The sequence below is a fragment of the Phascolarctos cinereus genome, unplaced genomic scaffold (genome assembly GCF_003287225.1).
Source record: "Phascolarctos cinereus isolate Bilbo 61053 unplaced genomic scaffold, phaCin_HiC Scaffold_4;HRSCAF=312, whole genome shotgun sequence".
Classification (NCBI taxonomy): Eukaryota; Metazoa; Chordata; class Mammalia; order Diprotodontia; family Phascolarctidae; genus Phascolarctos; species Phascolarctos cinereus.
The window spans coordinates 689,909,397-689,933,318 of record NW_027555847.1 but is presented as its reverse complement, the minus strand read 5'-3'; the positions used below and the strand labels follow the sequence as shown (position 1 = coordinate 689,933,318).

The window sequence follows — 23,922 nt, the reverse complement described above, 5'->3', positions numbered from 1 at the left end:
TGATATCTGGTCTATCTCTGTAGCATGCAATCCTAGACAGCTGAGTTTAGTGTTTAGTAGAGTGGCTTACACATGGTAGGTGGTTAATAAATGTTTATTTTGACTGACAGAGAGTTGCCCGGGGCATTGAGAGGTTAAGTGAGTCATTGCAGGTCACACTACCCAACACCTGAGAGAGGCAGGATTTAAGTTTCTGTCTTCCTGATTCTAAGGTGGGTTCCTATCCATTATGCCACTTTCTCCTAAGGCAGCCCAATTCAAGTTTGAATAGTTCTGACTGTTGTAAAGAATTGTTATTGGCCCCATTTTATAGATGAGGAAACTGAGGCTCAGTTATGTTTGGTGAATTGCCTGTAATAATAATGTTAATGATAGTAATAATGATAATAATAATAATAATAATTTTGTACATTTTACTATTTCTTTACCAGCACTATACATGTGAAATTAGATAACACAAGCATCATCACCATTAATTATCATTAATGATAATAATAATTACCATTATCATGATACAGATGAGAATACTTTCCTAAGGTCACATAACTAGCAAATTTCAGAGCCAGCATTTGAATTCCATTCTGTTCTAGCTCTAAGTTAAGCCTCCTTCCCACCATGTTTCTTTGCATCTTCCCCATACAACAAGTGTTCAATTTGACCCAAACTTTTTAAAAGAATTTATTAAGCTCATATTCTGTGTCAGGTACTATTAATAGATTCTGAGGACACAGAGACAAAATGAAATGATGATTGCCCTCAAGGAGCTTACATTATATTCGGAAGAACCAACTTGTGCACATGTGAGTAAATATGAAATCAACATAAAGTGGTTGGGGGTACAGATCTAATTTGAAGGGCAGTTTAATGATAACATAACAAGAGGTCCAGAGGGCATAATGGGAGGACAGTGTGCAGCGGGAAAAGGACACCAGAGGTATGACAATTATATAAAAGTGTGTTTAAGAAAGGAAGATTCATCGTAGCTGGCCTGCCACTCAGAAGCACAAGCATATCAAGGCAGGTTATAGGACAGTTGCATGTATCCACTGGGGTTTCCGTAGTGATGGGGGAACTGACCATCATTGAAATCTGCCAGAAGGAACCTTGTAAAATGAGACCAAATGACAGAAACCTAGGACACTCTGTTCCTCAGGGAGGCCTAAAGGGAAATACATCTCAGCCCCAGGAGTTTACTGTACCTGATTCCTGGACAAATAGGAGTTCTGACTGGCCCCTAAATAAACAGGATGAGTTGACCTGAATTTTATTTGTCCTGAATCTTTTACCAACAGCTCAAAGGCACAGAACAGAAGTAGCTTCTATAAAAAGGAATAACAACAAAGGTCCTTTCTAAATAAATCACTTCTTCAATGGAAAATCATTTTCTTCTCTACTTTTGCTCTTTTCCTGGGGTCGTGTGTAAAATACAGAAACAAAAATAAAGGAGTCGGTAGAACCAGTATGTCCAAAGCACGCTTAAGCCAACCAGCCAAGTCAAAAGGTCTTTATTAAGCTAATTGGGTGCCAGGCACTGTGCTAAGCCCTGGGAATACAAAGAATACAAAAACTGGTCCCTGCCCTCAAGTAGTTTATAGTCTAATAGTAAAGACAAAATGCAAACAACTACATACAAAACAGATATATCCAGGTTAATTTGGGGCTTATCTTAAAGGAAAGGCACCACTAGTATTAGGAAAAATAAGCTACTTATTCTCGAAACTCTTGTTTCCCAAAAATTCATAACAAATCATACTCCAGTCATTCTCACTAAGTCTCTGGTAACTATAAGGTTGAGCATCTCTTAGCATTTTATTCCCAAGGACAGCACCGACAAATCACAGAATCACAGAATCACAGAAATTCAGAACTCAGTGGGATCTCAGAGTGTGGCCTGTGACTGAAGAAAATCTGCATCTACGTCATATCCTTTAAAGTCATCCAGGCTTACAGAAACCATTTCAATGGACCTTCTGGGTGTTATCTGGGTCTTGTGCAGGCCTAGGCACACTTTTTTTTTTGAGGCAATTGGGATTAGGTCACACTTTTTAAAAAAGGATTTAATTGTGTTTGGTGATTTGCCTGTAATAATAGTAACAAAATAATAATCATTCTGCTTATGCTAAGGGAACACATGTTTTCATTTCAAATATGAATTATAAAATATGCCGAGGATCTCCTGTCTTCTCTAGAAGGATGCCTTCCATTATCTCTAATATCTCTCAATTTCAAGTTTTATTTATCTACTTGCTTCTTCTCTGCTTACTACAAACAGGCCCATGTCTCCTCCAATCTCAAAGAACCCTCATTTGATCTGTCTGTGCTACCAATAGTCCTATACTCTCATTCTGTTCTCAGTTAAACTCCTTCAAAAAGTCACTTGTACTCAATGCCTCCTCTTCCTCTCATCTAACTCTCTTCATTATAATCTGGCTTTTGGCTTCTGACTGATCACCATCTTTTCTGGATACACTTTCCTTTCTGAGTTTTCATCCTTGACCTGCTCCCTAATTGGTGATATTCCCCAAGGCTCTGTCCTGGACCCTTCTCTCTTCTTTATGTTATTTTCCTAGGTAATCTAATCAACTCCCTTAGGTTCAGTTATCATCTCTCTGCAAATGATTCCCAGATTAAAATAGCCAGTCTTGGTTTCTTTTCAGAACTCCTATCCCCCATTTCCAATTGCTTGCTAGACATCTTGAACTGGATGTCATATAGGTATGTCAAACTCAACATGTCTAAAATAGCACTGATGATTTTCCCCCAACCCCTCTGCCTTCTAAATTTCCCTATTATTATCAAGGGTACCAACTGTTCTCCCAGTTATATAGACTCAAGATCTGTGTCATTCTCAACTCCTCATTCTTCCCCATAGATCCATTCTGTTTCCACATCTTGACATTTCTAGCCACTACCCTACATCATGTTCTCATATGTCTCATCTGAACTATTAGAAAAAGCTTCTAACTGGTCCCCTGCCTCAAGTCTCTCACCATATTAATCCATTCTTCATTCACCTGCCAAACTTATTTTCCTAAAGCATAGTTCTAACAATGATGTCCTCCTGCCCACTAAGCTCTAATGGATCCTTGTTACTTCCTGGCATCTAACACCCTTGACAATCTGTCCCTTTCCTACCTTTCTAGTCTTCTCATATTTTACTTTCTTCCAAGTAATCTATATCATGGCTGTACTGTGCTATTTGCTGTTCTTTATACATGACCCTTCATTTCCCATCTCTGAGCCTTTGTCCTAGCTGTTCCCCATGCCTACAATGTTCTACTCCCTCATCTCCTCCTCTTGAAATCTCTGGCTTCTTTTAAGGTTCAACTAACATGCTCCACTGTGTAGAACTCCCCAGTCATTAGAGACACACAAGCTGTCTCCTTTGAGGCTACCTTTCTTCTACTTGTGATATGTACCTTGCACATATACATTTATTTACCTATTGTCTCCCCCCTAGAACGAAAGCTCACTGAAGGTAGGGGCTCTGTTGTTTTAACTTTTTTTTTTTGTATTCCCAGCTTTTAGGAGAGTGTCTACATATTGTAAGTTCTTAAGAAATGTTAACTGATTGATTGAGATTGTGTGATAGACACTAAGAAAAGAAAAAAAAAAACTGTCTCTCCCCCTCAAGGCAGTTACAGGCTGCTGGAGTAGAGGTAGCAGCCACATGTGTACATATAAGTAAATTAAAATTCATACAAAATAAATATATATATATTAATATATAATACATAAATGCATAATAAAATGATTAATTCATAAAATAACTACTAAACAAATTAATCCAAAATAAATAAATGCCAATGCAGTGATTTCTGGCACTGGAGAGCACTATTAATTGGGAGAGTTAGGAAAGGTTCCTTATTGGAGATGATGATTGAGCTGAGCGTTTATGGGAGCTCATGGTTCCAGGAGACAGAAGTGAAGTAGGAGAACATTCTGTGCAGGCGGGGCGGAAGATAAGGAGGCGATCAGATGATCCTCAAAGTGGCTGGTTTCCTGGAAGAGTCATATCAATCATTCTTGACTCACCTCAATGCTATAGATCACACCTTAGCTGTAATGCCCTGCAATACCTCGGGCTAATTGTCAAGCAAGTTTTTCATTCCTTTGCAAAAGTAAGCAACCAAGACACACTCAATTAAACATTAATCGCAGGCACCAAAGTCCGGAGACCTTTTCTGTCTGAATACCTGACCCCTGTTTCTCAAGGGCACAAACCTTAATTGTGCGATAAATTACATATTTCAGGGCAGCAACCTTAGCTCCCTCCACTTACAGAGACAAGCAACACTGGGTCATGGCGGACATCACTCATAGGGAACTAATTTTTGCAGCTTTATTCCACAAAAGGCCTATTAGTTCTTTCACTGGGCATCTGACCTCAGTGTTTAGCATCTAGAAGAAGCCTGGGGCTTGACCTACAGTGAATGTTACTTATTATAAAAATCCAAAAATGCCAATTATGTTTTGGGAGTTGATATAAAAGACCAAAAGTAAGCTCACTATCCCTGAGACCCATAAAAGAATGGATTATTAGTACCTTGGAACACCAGGGTGACATAGGAGAGAGCAAGGTGTCAAAGTAATATATGGGGGAATCCCACTTTCTAATCCATCAAGGCGGGAAGGCACCTTGGGTTTTAAAGAAAATGGTAGTCGGATATCAGATGGCTTGTCATCAGCTTCAGAGAGATTAGAGTTCATTTTAATAGAGTGAGCAAAACTGGGGCAGAGTAATTTTGCCATAAAAATTATTTCTACTAATGTACAAGGAGCAAGTTTTTCTTAGGATCACAGAGTCAAAGATTTAGAACTAGAGAGAACGTCAGAGGCCACATGATCCAATCCCTTCCTAAAGTGAGACAAAGGAAGAAGTGACCTGCCTGAGGTCACAAACCCAGTCCCTCCTTCTTTAGATCCAGTACTGCCTCTCACAGTCTCCTCCCTCCCTCCTTGTTTAGACAAGTAATTACAACAACTATTATGACAGCATTCATAAAGCGCTTTAAGCTTTGCAAAGTGCTTTGCATGTATTACCTTATTTGATCCTCACAGCAACCTTATGAGCGAGATGCTATTATTGTCCACATTTTACAGATGAGAAAAGTGAGGCTAGGAGAGGTAAATAACTTGCCCAGGGACATAAAGTTAGTAAGTGTCTTAGGAAAAATTTGAACTCAGTTCTGCCTGATTCCAAGTCCAGTGGTCACTACATTGCACTACCCAACTGTCTCAAGGAAGTAGCTCACCTTCCCTTGCAAAGCTAATCCTATCGTCTCTAGCCTTGGTTGTTCTTCCAAGCCCACAGGACTTGTTGCATAGATAATCCCGACCCTCTACTTTTTTTAATATATTTTTTAGGTAATCAGGGTTAAGTGACTTGCCCAGGGTCATTCAAATAGTAAGTGGATTTGAACTCAGGTCCTCCTGACTTTAGGACCAGTGTTGTATCCTCTGTGGCATCTAGCTACCCCAATCTAATTTCTTTATTTTTTTTTAAATAAAGAACATAACAAACATGAGGCCATGTTGTATAATGGATTGCATGCTGGAATTGAGAATCTGGATACCCTGAGTTCAAATACTACCTCGTGCTACTGCCCCAGGATGTACAATTCCTGGCACAATTAAGGTTCGCATCCTTGAAAAGCAGTGATCAAGTGTTCAGATCCCCTCTCTAATGCTTACTGCGTGTATGACCATGGGCAGATCACCCAGGATCACTGAGGCTTAGGTTCTGCATCTGCAAAATGAGGGCACTGGATTAGATTGCCTCTCAGGTCCCTGCCAGTCCTGGATTTATGACTCTAGGATTTCCACGTGTACCAGGTTGCTTCAGGCCTTCATCATTCATCACAGAATCCTAGCTTTAGGGCTGGAAGGGTCCTTAAAGGTAATTGAGTCTAACCCATCTCATTTTTCAGATGAGGGCACTGAAGCCCACACAGGTTAGAGGACTTGCCCCAAATCTCAAAGCTAGTAAGTTTAAGTGTTCCTATTACAAAATTCTGACCCCATTACTTCCCTCCTCCAGATCTACAAAGGCTCCCCAAAACCAAAACTTAAGTCTAAACTCCTTAGACCATTTGCTTTCCATTACTAGTCCCAATCTGCTTTTTCTATTTTGCTTTCTCATTATTCCTCTGAATATAAGCTCTTTCCTTATCTATTCACCATTCTCTGAACACATAGTGCATTATTTATATTTCTGTTAATGTAGTATGGGCAGCTAGGTGGCACAGTGGATGGAGTACCAGGCCTGGAGTCACGAAGACTCATCTTCCCGAGTTCAAATCTGGCCTCTGACACTTATTAGTCGTGTGACCCTGGGCAAGTCACTTAAGCCTGTTTGCCTCAGTTCCCTCATCTGTAAAATGAGCTGGAGAAAGAAATGGCAAACCATTCCAGTATCTTTGCCAAGAATATCCCAAATAGGGTCACGAAGAGTCAGGAATGACTGAAAAATGACTATTATATAGTGTAATCAACCCAGAATGACTATGCTTCCTCCTAACACTTCCTATCAAAATTCTATCTATTGTTTGAGGTCCACCTCCAAGGCAACCTCCCTGTTGAAGACTTGCCTGATTATCCCATTCAGAAGTGATCTCTCTGATCTTTGAACTCTTGTAGCACTCTGAAGGCTTCTTTAAGGCCCTTATCATATACTACCACAAACTGCACAGTAGTTATTTGTGTGTATCTTAATTCCCCTCCTAGGTCATAAGCTTTGTGGCTTTCCTTGCAGGGGACTAGGAATCTGCCTTATATAATGGAATACCCCAAATGACACCAACCTCCCTCACAGAGTTTAGAAAGTAGGGTCAAATTCCATCTTCCTATGCTGGGCATTTACATGGGCTATCCCTTATGCTTGGAATTCTCTCCCTACTCATCTCCATCCTAGCCTTCCAGGTTTTCTTCACTTCTCAACTAAAATCCCACCACTTACAATAAGTCTTTCCTCTTCCCTTCAATACTAGTGCCCACCCGCTGAGATTATCTACAATTTATCCAGTCTATATCTTGTTTGGACACGGTTGTTTGCATGTTGTTTCTCCCATTAAACTTCAGAGCCTTTCTTTGTACTCCCAGTGGTTAGCACACAGACATTACTTTATAAATGTTGACTGACTTTAAAAAAAAAATAAAGTAGGGTCAAAGGATCACACATTCAAAGCAAAGCTACTACTTTGGAGACCATCTAGTATGACCCTCCCTCCTGATTTTACAAATCAGGAAATTAAGGCCCACAAGGATTATATAACTTGCAAAGAACAGCATAAGCAGCAAGTGTCAAAGGCAGCATTTGGATGGAAAATTTGCATAGGGAACCTACTTGCTCAATCCAAAAAAAGCATTTATTACATGAAAATCAGGCACAAAATATTATACCTGTTGCTAGAAAGACAAAGCAAAATTAAAATAGCTTTTGCCTTCAAGGATCTTATTTTCTTAATCGTATACACAAATTCACACACAAATAATGTGTGCATGTATGTGTGTGTGTGTGTGTTTGTGTCTGCATGTGCGCATATGGGCATATGGGCAGCTAAATGGTAGAGTAGGTAAAACACTGGGTCTGGAATCAGGAAGACCCGAGTTCAAATCCAGTCTCAGACACTTACTTGGTAGATGTGTGACCCTGAGCAAGTCACTTGGCCCCTGTTTCCCTAAGTTTCCTCAACTGAAAAAATGATGACAATAATAGTACTTTACCTACCAGGGCTGTTGTGAGGGTCAAATGAGATAATAATTGTGAAGAGTTTAGCACAGTGACTAGTACATAGGAAGTGCCATATGAACGTTAGCTATTATTACACACGCACACACACATATGTATATGGATATATCATATTATTAATTATATTATAATGTATAATTTCATTGTATATTTTAATGTTATAAACATTTATATAGAGAGAATTTATATAATGCTTTAAGATTTTCAAAGCGCTTTACAAATGTTATCTTACTTGAGCCTCACGAAAACCCCAGGAGGTAGGGGCAATTATCATCTCCATTTTATAGATGAGGAAACTGAGGCTGAGGGACATCAAGTGACTTGCCCAGAATCACACAACTAGTAAACATCTTAGGTTGGTTTTGAACTCAGGTCTTTCTGACTCCAAATCCAACATTCTCTCCATTGTACCGTCCAGCTGTCTCCCTATTACAAGAATTGAGGGGAATCACTGCCACCTATTATATGAAGATTAGAAATTTTATTTGATACAATTTTTAAAATTTGCTTCTAAAATTTTTCAATTTTAATATGTTCCTAAAATTCTCATCACTGTTTTTGGTTGATTAGGGTAGTAGGTAGAGTGCTGGATTTGGAGTCAGAAAGACCTGGATTTCAAATCCACCTCTGACATATATTAACTGGGTGACCACGGACAAGTAATTTATCCTCTCTAGCCCTCAGGTTCTTGTCTGTAAAATGGGTATGATAATAATAGCAGCTTTCTCACAAAGTTGTTGTGAGGCTCAAATGAGATAGATATGTATAAAATAATTTGTGAATTTGAAAGCACTCTCAAATGCCTGTTATTCATATTATTATAGTATTGATTAGTGATAGAACAACTTTATTTTGTCACAGACTGATATATTCAGAAGTAAAACAGATCTTAGAAGGCAAACATCCCATCCCCCACATTTTATATATCCTGGCCCATCTCATCATCACTGGCCCCAGACTTTGGCATCAACATCTTCATCTCCCTTCTCTTGGAATCTACAGATCAAGTTGGCTTTGACAGGTAAGCTTTCATCTCATCTTGCAATGAAACAAGTTTCAATGTCCCCATCACCACACCTTGTCACTTTATGTCACCCCTTCCAGCTACCCTTTATGAGATGTCTTCCCCCCCCATTAGAAAGTAAGCTCTTTGAGGGCAGAGATTGTCTTCTTTGTCTTCATTTATATCCCCAGAGCTTAGGCAGTGCTTCCTGCTACATAGTAAACAATTAATACTCTCTCCATCCATCCATCTATCTCAACTTTCTGATCTTTGTCTTTTAGTTGCCCCATGGGAATAATATTAGTATCTATGTCTCAGAGTTGTTGCGAAGACAAAATGTGATAATATTTGTAAAGTGCTTTTCCAACCTTAAAGTATTATATAAATACTAGGCATTGCTATCGACATCATTATCTATCTATCCATCTATCTCTATATGTATATATATATATATATATACATATATATATATATACATATATATATATATACATATATATATACACATATATATATATACACACATATCTGTTTTTATATGTCTATTTATTTACATGTCTACATATCCATCTATCTATCTCTACATGTTTATCTACATGTCTACACATCTATCTCTATATGTCTATCTACATGTCTACATGTGTATCCATCTATCTGTCTATCTGTATCCAGATGAGTGAACTAGGTCCCAGAAAAATTAAATAACTATCCTAAGGTCATAAAGATGGTAAGAGACAAGATTTGAACCCAGGTCTTCTGACTGTAAATCCAACTCTCTTTCCATGGTACCATACTGTGGTTCTACTCTTGGTTCTATAACTAATCATTTCCCGATCCCTGCTTCAGTTTCCTTAGCTGTCAAGTGAAGTATCTGGGGCAAAAAAATCTCTAGTTATCAAATGAACTGATTTTAAGCTTCAGCACAGAGTTTATCTCCTTCTCTCCCAGCAGATTTTCACAACCATGAACAGTTCAAGAAGTATTTCATTTCACACTGATATTTTATCATGGCTTTCCCACCAGGATATGACAACTTAGCATAGCCTGTGTTAGAAATGTCACTTCTTGGTGTAGATTCACCGAAGCAAAGGCCTTATCTTCAGGTCAATTTTATTATAGGAAACGTGTCTAACGAATACCCAGGATATTACAAGGATGACTTGTTCATATCGTGTGCAAACCAAGGGAACTAAGAGAAGACAATTCAACAATCATTTCTTTCTATCTAAGGATCACAGAATCTGTGGTTGGAAGGAACCTTGGAGATCATGTAGTTCAATTCTATCTATACCCCTTGCCCCCAATTTACAGATGAGGGAAATGATGACCAAGGTAGAAGAATCATCTTCCCAAGGTCACATAGGTAGCAAGCAGTAGCCCAGAACTACTAGACCAGCTGATATTTAGGTCATTGGTTCTCATTTTCCCCCTCTAGGGCCAAGTAGTCCAAGTCTAAACTGTCTTCCAAATAGCAAGTCTCTAAGTTCTTGAAATGAGCTATCATCTCCCAACTAAGTATTCTCTTATCAGTCTAAATATCCGCTATTCCATCAACCAAACCTTAAAGGGTACTATTTTGATCTTCACCATCCTGGTTGTCCACCCCATCCCTCTAGAAGTTCCCCAGTTTATCAATGTCTTTCCTAAAATATGGCTCCTGGAACTTAATCCTATAGTTCTCTAGCAGAAGGGATCAGGAAAACCCCTGGTTTTCTGAATGGGGATTCCACCCCATTGTGTGCTTAGCCGTCTTTCTAAGGAATATAAGCCTTCCCAGAATGACACAGGGAACTCATCTTTCAGAGCATTGTTGTCAAATTCAAATAGAAATTTTTGTTGCTGCTATTCAGCCATTTCCATTGTGTCTGATTCTTCATAACCTCATTTGGGGTTTTCTTGGCAAAGACTAGAGTGGTTGGCCATTTCCTTCTCCAGCTCATTTTACAGATGAGGAAATGGAGGCAAAGAGGGTTAAGGGACTTGCTCAGGGTTACACAGCTAGGAAGTATCTGGGGCTGGATTTGAGGTCAGATCTTCCTGACTCCACTCTTGATTTCTTCGGTTGCATCCATAAACACTGAGGACCAATCAGGAATTCCTTGTGCCACACTAGCATGGTACATGTCCCTTAGCAAAGAGTCAAAGTATATGTCCAGCCCCATGAAAGGTGCTCCAATCCAGCAAATCAGAGATTGCCCTGACCATCCTCACTACAATTCAAGTATACTCTGACCAGGTCATAGGACAATGACTCCTCTAGTCTTAGATACTATGCCTCTCTTAACAGACGTCAAATTTGCACTGGAATTTTGGCTACCATAATACCAGGTATACTCGCAGGAGCTTTCGATTCAGTAAAATCCCCAGATCTTTTTTTCAGACATACTGTTACATACATATTCATGCCTCTCCAAGGTTTTACTTATAAGGTTTTTTTTTTATCCCAAGCACAAAACTTTCATAATTACTTCTATTATGTTTTATTAGATTCAATCCAACATTCTAACCTCTGAGATCTTTTTTTTTAGATTCTGTCATCCAATATGTCAGTTATCTCTCCTAATTCCATATTATCTAGCAATTTGATAAAACATGCCATCTCTACCTTAATCCAAATCATGAATAAAAATGTCAAATAATACAAGTTTAAGTGAAGCTCCTCAAGACACTCAAATAGTAATGCCTCTATGTATTCACATGGCAACATTAATGACTGTCCTTTGGGTCTGGCAATTGAACCATTTCTGTAGTAAGTAGCTAAGTGGTACAGGGGATAATCAGGAAGACCTAGCTTTCAGACCTTTTGAGTCACTTAACTTCTCTGCACCTCAGTTTCCTCTTCTGTAAAGTGGGTTAAATTATCACATCTATCTCATAGATATGACAATCAAATGAACTAACATATGTAAAACATTCTGCAAACCTTTAACACTATATAAATACTGGCTATTCTTCCTCATCATCATCTAGGGCTTTTTTCTCTATTTCAACCACAAAGGTAGAATGGTTTGCTAAAGTCTAGGTAGATTACAGCTATGACATTCCCTTCATATCCCAATCTAATAACCCCATCAAAAGAGGAAATAAGGTTAGTCATAAAATCTCTTCTTGATATGTTCTTGCTTTGCCTTTCTTCATATCCCCAGTGCTTAGCACAGTCTCTTGCTAATATGCACTTACTAATAATATTTAATAATGCTTGTTGATCTACTGATGAAGTCACAATGGTCCTCTCTGATCACTGTTCCCTTTTCTAGATAGTCAATAACTAGCTCCTTAAATATATGTTCTAAGATTCCTCACCCCCCACATCCAGGAATCAAAATCATGTTCACTGAGCTATATATCACAAACTCAACCCTCACTCATTGTTTTCAAAATTGAGACAAGGTCTGGCTTTCTCCAGTCTTGTGGTACCTCTCTATTGCCCAGGGATCCCCCAATGAGTCTTTGTAACATCTTTCAGAGCTCCCATCTTGTCATCATCCCATTTGTTTCCTTTAGCTTCTGTTGACAAATTCTATTTTGGCATGGGTTCACTTGTCTGATTAGAGCTGGTGCTAATGAGGTTAAGGGCTATGAATTCCAGCTTAAGCAGATTAGCTTCACATAGAGGAAAATAAGCCATTTTCTCATCACATAGTAAACCCTCAGCTCTGGCCAATCATTTCAAAAGCACGTCGCACTGGTCACCCAGAGAACTGGAGGACTGTCTAGATGTATAGCAGCATAACAGTGTAGAGAGAGAGCAGGACTATAATTGGGAGCAGGGTAATCTGGATTTATACCATCAGAGAAGAAGGGAAACAGCCTAAGATTATGAGGAGATTGGGGTTCTAGACTCAGCTCTGCCTCATGTAAGTAATGCTACTGTACATGGCTATTCATTTCTCTAGGACTATAAGATCACTGACAGAGCTGAAGAGACTTTAAAAGCCACCAAATGCAACATCCTTTATGGTCAATGATCTGTAAGGTCCTTTCCGTCTATGATTGCTACCTATTAACACATGTATTCCAATTATTCAATAGGTCTTTAATAAAAGTTTGTTGAAGGAATTAACCATTTGCAACTAGGGGACAGAGTGGTAGACTTCCACTCAGGGACATCTGGCTTCACATTCTGCCTCTGAAGCTAACTAGATGTGTTGTTCTAAGTAAGTCACTTAGACAAGGATTTTAGAGCAGAAGGAACTTGAAAGATCATCTAAGTGCAGTTACCTTATTTAACAAATGAAGAAATTCAATCGTAGAGAAGTGGAAATGAATTGAATTTCAATAGATGTAAGGTTAGTGAAATAGTTGAAATATATTAGCACATCTAATACTGACAACAAGTGATTAGGTGGGCAACACAAGTAGGAGTATTCCTATTTTTCAGGTGTGGAAACTAGGGCTCAGAGACATCAAGCCATCTACCCATCATCACCCAGGTAGGAACTGTCAGCAGCAGCAGCAGCAGCAGCAGCAGTAGTAGTAGTAGCAGTAGTAGTAGTAGTAGTAGTAGTAGTAGTAGTAGTAGCAGTAGTAGCAGCAGCAGCAGCAGCAGTAGTAGCAGCAGTAGCAGTAGTAGTAGTAGTAGTGTAGTAGTAGTAGTAGTAGTAGTAGTAGTAGAAATGAAAGGGGTAGAGAAGGAGGAATGAGAAGGAGGAAAGAGAAGGAGAAGGGGAAGGAGGAGATGGTGATGGTGGAGGGAGTGGAAGTGGTGGTGGTAGTAGTAGTAATAGTAGTAGTAGGAGTAGTTGTTGTTGTTACATAGCACTTTAAGGTTTGCAAAGTCTTTATCTTACATTATCCTCAAAACAACCTTGGGAGGTTGGTGTTGTTATTATCATCTCCATTTTACAGATGAAGAAACTGGGGCCCAGAGAGTTTAAGTGACTTGCCCAGAGTCACATTGCTAGTAAATATCTGAGGTGAAATTTGAACTTAGGTCTTCCTGACCATAGTTCTAGCACTCTATCCATTGTAACATTTAGTAGTCTTAAATTCAAGTCAAGTTCCCTTTCCATTCTGGCACATTTGCCACTCCCTGAAGGCCCAATGAGATTGTGTTAAAGATACAATCCAACCCTGAAGGTGCGTGATCCTTGGCTTGAGAGTAGGAACGCCCCAGAGCATCCAGTTGCTATTTGCCTCTCTTCTCAGTCTGCAGCAAAGTTGCTGCATTAAGTTATAACATATTAAAATGAGCAGTGCTGCACTTCACGATTTTTAAAAAATGTTTACATTAAAATTTAATTAGTTCAAGGATTAAACTGGTTTCCAAGAAAAAAAAAAAGACAAAACACTCCCCCCCCCCCCGCCTCTTTTAAGGGCAAAGCCACTGTGAAAAGATACAGGAAATGATACAGGAAAACAGAGGAAAGCTCAATTAGGAAAGAACTGGGAGCAAGAGGGAAGAGGAGCCATGGGAAGAGGCATGTAAACAATTGACACAAAATCACATGCACCAGGTGTCGCATTTTCGGGTTGTTAGACATCCACAGACTGCCCTGCCTGAGCTGTACCCTAGAAGAGCTGTAATCGTGTGCTGGAAGCCCCAACACAGCTTCACAAACAGCCAGAGGGGCCCCCCCAACACAAAGACTTCTACATGATCTGGGGCAGAATTCTATTCAGCAGAGTTAAGGCAGGCAAAGAAGGGGAAAAATGTGACACCTCTGAGCTCAGAGGCACCATCTGGATCACACCACTGTGAGCCGTATGCAGACTTGTGAGCCCTCTCCTCCCCCCACAAGCATGAGAACACACATGGGCACATGTGAACACATACACATACACCCCACAAATTAGCCCATCACTCCTGGACCTGCATCAATAACATACATTGATGGTATTGGAACACTGCACCATGCAAGTTGAAGCACTGTCTCTGGAAGGTTATACCCAGCGAGGTCCCTTCCAATCCTAGATCTGTGATCTTTTCATCTTATGGTCTCTGAGGTCTCTTGAAACTCAAAATCCATGTTCTTGTAAATCATAGCACACCCTTCTATATTTCAAGGATACATGATATCACAGGTATGGATACTTTTATATACATAAATCATATATCTAGAAGTGAAAGGGATCTAACAACTCACCAAGTCCAACCATCTAGTCTTACTGATGAGGAAACTGAGGTCCAGAGGGTTTAAGTGATTTACCCAAAGTCATGCTAGAAGTAAATAGCAGAAGCTGGATTCCAATTCAGGTCTTATGACTCCAAGTTCAGCAGTGACACAGAGAATAGCTCTTCTACAACTTGGTAGGTGTTTTCTGAAATTTCCTATGGCCAAAACTTCATCATCCTCTACTTGCCAACATGGTGATGAGTCTTTCAGGTGGTATCTCTGTTTTCAGAGGACAACTAATCAATGCCTGTCCTGCTTGGCAAGACATACCAGAGATCATTCTCTGCCAGGGTAGCCCTTGAAGTACCCCTTCCATACCATTAAGACAGCTAAGTGGTACAGTGGATGGATTTCTGGACCTGGAGACAAGAAGACCTAAATTCAAAAATGGCCTCAGACATTTACTGGCTTGGTGGCCCTGAGAAAGTCATTTAACCTCTGTTTGCTTTAGTTTCCTTTCCTGGAAAATGGGCACCTACCTCCCAGAGTTGTTGTGAGGATCAAATAAGCTAACATTCATAAAACACTTAGTATAGCTCCTGGTTCATAGTAGATGCCAAATAAATGCTTATTCCCCTCTTCCCTCCTTTGCTTTTTAAAATCTCTCTCCCTGGTCCTTAGCGCTTGTCATGTAGAGAGCATTTATCAAGTGCCCCCCCCCATTTATTCATATCTGGAAGGGGCCTTGGAACACAGAAGTCTTAACAGTGTCAGAGCTGGGAAAGACATTAGAACACAGACTGTCACTGGGAGGTATAGACTTTGGAAAATGGAACATACAAGATGAGATAAACCTTAGGATATTGAACACAGAATTTCTCACCAATAAGTTCCTTTGTTTTTTTGTCTTTGTACTCAAGCACCTAGTACAATCCCTGGCACATACATCAGTACGTACTTAAGAAATGTTTGTTAAATGAAAGAAGGAAGGAATAGAACGTTGAAACTGGAAAAGATCTTAGAACACTGAATGATGAAGATGAGAGAGACCTTCAAAATCACCTAGTTCAGGGCCACTCAAGGCCACAGGTTCCCCACCCTTGAACCTAATTCAACCTCCCAGTTCTACATAAGAAGAAAATATACAACTATTTCCACAAGCTATGTGGAATCGGAGGAAGGAAAAACTATTTCGACTGGCAGGACATGCAAGAAGGATGTTCTTTGAAGAGAAGTACTCAGGCTAGGCTTTAAAAGCATGGGTAGAATTTCATGAATTAGAGATGAGGTTGGGGACTGAAGGAGTACATCCAAAAATAAGACACCCCATGAGCAAAGTCACAGAGGGAGGGAAGAAATCACAATCTCTGCATCCCATCTGAAGGCAGGACTCATCAAATTCCAACAGAAGAGAGGGAAAAGGAAACCCAAAGAGAATCAGAATACTCCAAAGAAAGTGACATTGGAGTTGTATATCATAGTCATATTGTGGAGGACCTTAAGAAGTAAGCTGAAAACTCTGTATTTTATCCTAGAGGGGTTAAATTAGTCCTGTTCTTCATGTCCCCAAAAAAGAGAACTAGAAGCTGTGAGTGAGGGGTGAAAGTTCCCAAAAGACTTTAAGAGAAGTCCTCCTCTCTGCTGAGAGTAGTTTCATACTAATATTCCAAAGTGAGACTTGAATGCAATTTATAAATACAACCCTTGAATAAACAGAAAAATGATGCTACTAGAAAGATGACCTCATTGCCCCCTTTAAAGGGAACATCTAGTGATCAATGAGAAATACTTTAACATCAGCACTACCCTAAAACAGATACCTCTTGTCTTAATTGAGGATTTGATTTCCAAACTGGAAAGGACTCCAGAGGGCAATCAACAGTAAGGGAGAACATGACCTTCTTTCCTTCCTTCCTTCTTTCATTCTTTCTTTTCTTCCTTCCTCCTTTCTTTCTCTCTCCTTCCTGTCTCCTTTCTTCCCTCCTTTTTCTCCTTTCCTTTCTTCCTTCATTTCATCATTCCCGTCTTCCTTCCTTCTTTCCCTCTTTCCTTCCTTTGTTTCCTCCTTCCTTCTCTCCTTCATTCCTCCTTTCCTCCATTCTTTGCTCCCTCCTTCCTTTGCACCCTCCCTTCTTCCCTTACTCCTTTTTCCCCTCCCTTCTTCCTTCCTACTTCTCTCTTTTCCTCAACTCCTTCCGTCTCTATCTGAAAGGCAACAGACAGGCATTTATACCTCTAACTTCCACTGTGCCACTTTCAGTAAGCTATACCTACCACCTCTTCCCTCCCTTCCAACCTCATAATTACAGTGAAAATTGCTTTTAAGGTCTAAGTGAGCCACAACCCAGCCTCTTTCCCATTTCATTTTGTTCTGATACAGCTTTTATACTTACATATGTCAGTCCTACTGATCATCAGAAACTCATGTCTGAAGAATGGTTTATTGTCAGTCTACTGATTAGGATCTGAGAAGGAAGCCAGGTGAAGGCTCCCAGAAATGATTTCATCTCTATTCTTTTGTATCATGAACGTGAATTACAGTAACTATATTCTACTCATCCATTTATTTTCTCTTTCTATTATGTTTTTTAAAGCTCCCTAAATACTGGTTCATATTTGCCATTTCAGTGAAGACAAAAAACAGTGAAAAGCATGGAATATTTGCATCAAAGTGCAACCTGGCCTACATAAGAACAAAGTCACCTGATACTTTCAAATATTCAAGAAATACCATGCAAATGATTAAAAAGTCATTCAAGAGAGAATTCTGCTTGAGTTTGAAAAATACCTTTTTCCAGAGTGTGGAAAAAAATTATTGATCCCCCATACATATTCCATCCACCCTCCTATATTTAGCAATATCTAGGGAATTAAATCTTGAAATTGTCCTTCCAAGATGCTAATAAAGAAAATTATTTTTTCTCCTGAAATCCTTCCATAGAATTCAGACTACACAAAAATCATAGAATGTCAGAACTGAAAGAGTCCCCAGAAATCATCTAATCCAATTTGTATCTCAATTAGAATCCTCTCTTCTGTCTCCTTAACAAATCACCACCTATCCCCTGCTTGAAGACCTCCATTGAGGCAGGGCCCTTGACCATTTAAGATAGCCCATTTTCACTTTGGACATCTCTGAATGTTGGGAAGTTTCTCATACAAGGAAACTAAATTTTCTTCTTTGTAGCCTCCATGCATTGCTCCCAGGTCTTCCAACAGGATCAGAAAGAAGCAGATGTCTCAATATTCCCAGAACAGAAGAGAATGAGTTCATCAAACTGTAGGCTTGTTTTTGTTGGCAAGATTCTAGAATGGGTTATTTATTAAAGACATAGTTAGTGAATATCTAAAGATGAGGAAGTTTTGAGGATGTCTCCATATAAACACATTTGACCGAATGAAAGACATGGAGAGGAAAGGAGAGGAGAAGAGAGAGGGAAGAGAGAAGAGAGAGGAAAGAAAAAGAGCATTCATTAAGTACTTACGATGTAGCAAGCACTATTCTGCATCCTGGGGAAACAAATAGAAAAATTAAGACCATCTATGCTCTTAACGAGATCACGTTCTAATTGGGAGAAGCAATACATAAAAGAAAGTTCTGCTACAGGATAAACAAAAATGAAGTCCTAAAGGTGCAGCAACAGGGTGGATAGCAAGGCCTAGGGGGTACTTAAGTTATATAAAGAAGTCATAGGAAAGTACCAGAGGACTGCAGGGCATATAATCAGGGCAGAGGGTGAGACCTGGAGGATGTTAAGAAACAGTGGAAAGCACATGGTGAGGCCTGGCCACCTTCCATCTCACTGAAAGGAAGAGAGTTGTTGACTCATCTCTTCCAAGTCATGGGAGCAGTCAAACTCACATGCAAGGAGGAGGTACAGGAAGTAAACCCCCTTACTAAACTGGTAGTAATAGTGCCTACTACATTCAAGGCACTGTGCTAAGCACTGGGAATCTAAAAAGAGACAAAAGAAAGCCCCTGCCCTCAAGAAGCTAGCAATCTAATGGGGGAGACAACATACAAAGTACAAGATGAATGAGTCATGGTGGGGCAGTGGTTTGTTTGAAAAAGATCTGGGGGACACAGTAGATTGCAAGCTAGCATACCAAATGTAATGGGACAGCCAACAAGCTAAGATGATATTGGATGGCAATAAAAGGATAGCTTGAAGGAGTAAGGAGGTCATTTACTTACTGCCACCTGCCCTGGTTTAGCTACATCTGGAGCACTGTAGTCATTTCTTACTGGCAGCAAGTTTGCACAGTGGGTAGAGCTCTGGACTTAGATTCAGGAAGACCTGAGTTCAAATCCTGCCTCAGACACTCCCTCACCTGTGTGATCCTAGGTAAATCCTTTGACCTCACTCAGGCTCAGCTTCCTCATCTATAAATAATAGCACCTATCTCACTGGGTTGTTGTGGGGATTAAATGGGATAACATATAAAGCCCTTTTCAAGCCTTAAAGAGCTATCTACCTACCTACCTACTTACCTAGCTTTCTACATAGGTATATTATATGTAAATGTATATATACATATATATGTTAGTGATGATGATGATGACGACAATGCCAACAACAATGATGAGGAGGAGAAAGTGAGGAAGGAGTAGGTAAATGATGATGATGATGATGATGATGATGTGATGATGAACTGATGATGACTATGAATGGGTGCTGCAGTCTGGGAAGGGCATTGGCAAGTAGATTATTCAGAAAACGGCAACCAGAATGACAAAGAGCCTCAAGTTCATGTTATATGAGGATCAACTAAAGTGACTGGGATGTTTAGAATGGAGAGGAGAAGACTTAGAGGAAGGAGCAGAGCTTTGTTCGAGTACTTGGAGGGCTATCATTTAGAAAAAGGATTAGCTTTGATCAGCTTAGCCCCAGAGGGTGATAGGTGGAAGCTGCATGGAGTGCAGTTGATTTCCAAATAAGATTTCCTAATACTTAGAATAACCCAAAAGCAGAATGGCCTTCCCTGAATGGTAGTGGGCTACATGTCCACAGATGTCTTCAAGCAAAATCTAGATGGCCACTTGTCATGGAGTTTGTAGCAAAGACCTTCTTTATTGAGTAGAATTGGGAATACATACCCAAAAGGTCCCTTTCATTGGGAAATCCGGAAACTCTATCTGAAGGGATCAAGAATAAGTCTAGCCCCTCCTCCTATAACCATAACAATAACAAACAATAATATATTAATAATAAATTAATTACTAGTTTATAACCATAAAAATCATTTATATAGTCCTTTAAGTCTTGCAAAGAATTTTACTTTTATAATATCACTTTATCCTAAAAACAATTTTGTGAGGTAGATGATAAGGAAAAAATGAGGAAATTCTGGCTGAGAGAAGTTGAATGACTTGCCTGAAGTCACTTAGTTAGTAAGTGTCTGAAGTGGGATTTGAATTCAAATCTTCCTGACTCTAAGCCCAACAATATATCCACTACTTCACTGAACAGTCCTTCAAATACTTGAAGGCAGCTTTAATTACCACCCCCTCCCAAGTCTTCTCTTTACCAGTCTAGCTTTCTGCTGTCCTTTATCAACCTTTCCCCGCATGGCACAATTTCAAGACCCTTCATCTTCTTGAGGAAAAACAGGTGAAAGTAGGACCTTTCTATTTCTTTCTTTTTTAAAAAACATTCCAAGTTCCTTTATTTTTTATGTGAAGTCATACAAAACATATTTCCATATTATTCATGTTGCAAAAGAAAATACACACACAACAAGAAAAATAAAGAAAGTGGAAAAAGTATGATTCAATCTATATTCAGAGCTCATAAGGTCTTTCTCTAGAGGTGGACAGCATTTTTCATCATGAGTCCTTTGGATCATTGCCTTGATCAGAATAACTAAGTCTTTCACAGTTGATCATGTTACAATATTGCTATTAATGTGTACAATGTTCTCCTGGTTCTGCTCAATTCACTTTGCATCAGTTGAGATAAGACTTCCCAGGTTTTTCTGAAATGATCTTGCAAACATTTCTTATAGCACAATAGCATTCCATCATAATCATATGCCATAACTTATTCAACCTTTTCCTAATTGATGGGCATCTCCTAATTTCCAATTCTTTGCCACCACAAAAAGAGATGATATAAATATTTTTCACAAATACATACTTTTTTCTTTTTCTTTGATCTCTTTGGGATATAGACCTAGTATTGGGGAGGAGGCATGCACAGTTTTATAATCCTTTATAGCCTTTCCATTCCTTCCTTCTCCTTTAAGATTTCTTGCCATGAGGTTACTTTTCAGTGATCCCACAGAAACAGTAATTGATCATACAGGATGCATTTTTTTTAAGTAGTAATTATTCTATGACAAGAAGGTAGCTTTGACACATTGAACAGGACTCCCTAAACCACACATTCTACCAGAAAATGCTCATTTTTCTCATCCAGGGTGCCACTGCTGTTTGTATTTGCCTAAAACCAGTCACTATCACCACTTTAAACTTTTGATTAAGTGTTATCCTCTAGTGATTACAAGTTTATTTCATTCTGACAAAGGAAATATTTGGACAGAAGTTCCAAAGCCTCCTCGGCATGTGTGTTCAGCAGGGCTCTCCTAGGGCTTGTTTTCTGGACTGGCATCAAAGCCTCACTCTCCCTGTGATGCACAATCATTGTTTTCAAGCCCTTGGCCTGGGCCCAAAAAGACAGCAGAGAAAAAGGAAAGGGGTGGGAGGTGTCTGGCTTACTCTTAGTGAGACACAGCCACCAGAAAGGAAGAGAGGAAACATTGTAAGGGCCTCAAAGATGTGGTACTGGGCTGATGGATAGCTGAAGCCACAACATGACAGATGGGATGCCCCCTACAGCCCTCAAAGGACTCAAGCAAGTTTTAGACAGAGTACCTTTACACCTCCCATCAAAAAGGGCTTTTTCTTACCAGCCTAACCAACCATCACAGTGTCCTTGAGTCAAGGGCAAAAAAAAAAAGTGATTCAGCAAAATGTTTCCAATAACACACACATCTAACTTGTGTGTGTGTGTGTGTGTGTGTGTGTGTGTGTGTGTGTGTGTGTGTTTATTCCCATAAACTGTATCTTGGAGTCATTAGCCAACAAACCCATCTAGATATATAGGATTAATTTCTTGATGGATTACAGGATGTTGCCTGAAGAGAAATATGGTATGACTATGACATGAAGAACATTGAGCTTAGAACATAGGTTTGAGATCTAGTTGTCCTTTGGGTGACCTTGGGCAAGTGACTTGACGTCTCCCAGTCTCAGATTCTCTGTCCATAAAATGTGGGTGATAATGCCTGGCATCCCTACCTCCTGAGGATTTTGTGAAGATTTAACTAAATCATGCAAGTGGAATCAGATTGGAACCAACCAAACCAAACTGATTCTACAAATGTCAGATATTAATGTCATGCTGGGTAATTTTGTTACTATTGATTAAAATCATTCTTGGCGTTTTTTTTTACTTCTTTGCATCCCCAGAGCATAGCACAGAGCCTGCAGTATAATACAAATGCTTGTCAGATTGTCTCCTCAACTTCCAACACAGTTCCTGGCACAAGAGTAGGTGTTTAATAATTCCTTGTTGATTTGAATTTAATTATTCCCAGCTCTTCAGAGGAGTTGGAATATAGAAGGCAATTAAGAAATGCTTGTCACATTGAATCGCATCCTCAGGTTTTAGCACGGTACCTGAAACATACTAGTGTTATATAAAAATTAGCTATTATTATTATTAGTATTAGTAGTAGTGTAGTAGTATTGTTATAGCAGGTATCACATAAAAGCCTGTTGAATTATAAAAATGGAAAAGAATAAATATGCTTCCAATGTTGCCTCTCTTGTTTTAGACCCAACAGATCAATTTATATACTAACCACAACAATTTAAAGGAAAATATAGTGAGGAATCAGAAAACTGATGAAGATAGAGGCCAATACTGATTTCAATTAAGCAATGACCATCTTTTAAGTATTTACTGTGTGCCAGGAAGTGTGCTAACTGCTGGAGATACTCAGAAAAGCAAATATAATCCTTGTCCTCAGGGAGCTTACACTCTAATGGGGGAGACAACACATAGAGAAATACAGAAGGTCCACTTAGAAGAGAAGGCTCTCCAAGCTGATCATATTGGGAAAGAAAGTCTTTCTGCAAAAGGGTAGCATTTGAAATTGAGACTCCCTCCATCATCTCAATAGCTAGGTAAACATTGAGCTATATGGTTTTTAATAAGGTCCATATTGTTAGATTTGACCAATGAGTTGGTTTGTTTTGCTTCATGTTACAAGCAAGAGGTTTTTTAGGTCAGGCCTGCAAAACCTGTGGCCCATAAATAATGTAGAGGATGTAAAACCAACCTGTACAATGTACCACCCGAGGGCCATATGTTGTACAGGCCTGTTTTAAAGGGAGGGGGTTATTTGGAATTATGAGATCATTTACTTAGAGCTAGAAGGGACCTTGGAGGTCATCTTCTCCATTTCTCTTCATTTACTTTATGAGAGAACTGAGGCCCTGAGAACTTAATTACAAGATTATACTGTAGTTAATGACAGCTAGGACTGAAATCCAGGACTTATAGTTCTAATTCCTTGTTCTTTCCACTGTTCTTCACCAACTCTTGGTCAACCTTTTTTTGTTGTTGTTGTTTTTCTTTTTTTCTCTTTTTTTCTTTTGGCTAGGCAATAGGGTTAAGTGACTTACTCAAGATCACACAGCAAGTAAGTGTTATGTGTCTGAGGCTGAATTTGAACTCAGGTCCTCCTGAATCCAGGGCCAGTGTTCTATCCACTGTGCCACCTAGCTGCCTCCCATCTTTTTTGAAAAAAAAAAACATTTTAATCAAAATTTTGAGTTTCAAATTCTATCCCTCCCTCCCTCCCTGAGATGGTAAGCAATCAAATATAGGTTATACATGTACAATTATGAAAAACATTTCCATATTAGTCATTTTGTATAAGAACACTTGGATGAAAGAAAGTGAAAAATAGTACACTTCAATTTGTATTTAATCAACATAAGTTTTTTTCTCTAGAGGCAGATAGCATGTTTTATCATTAGGCCTTTGGGATTGTCTTGGATCATGATATTGCTAAGAATAGCTAAGTCATTCACAGTTCTTCAT

At 39.3% G+C, this 23,922-nt stretch overlaps 1 protein-coding gene across 1 annotated transcript in view; it reads right to left on the bottom strand.

The window, feature by feature from the left end:
* TMEM132D (transmembrane protein 132D) overlaps window positions 1-23,922 on the bottom strand; it is a 940,028-nt gene that overhangs the window by 721,281 nt on the left and 194,825 nt on the right. The gene's annotated exons all lie outside the window — the stretch shown is intronic.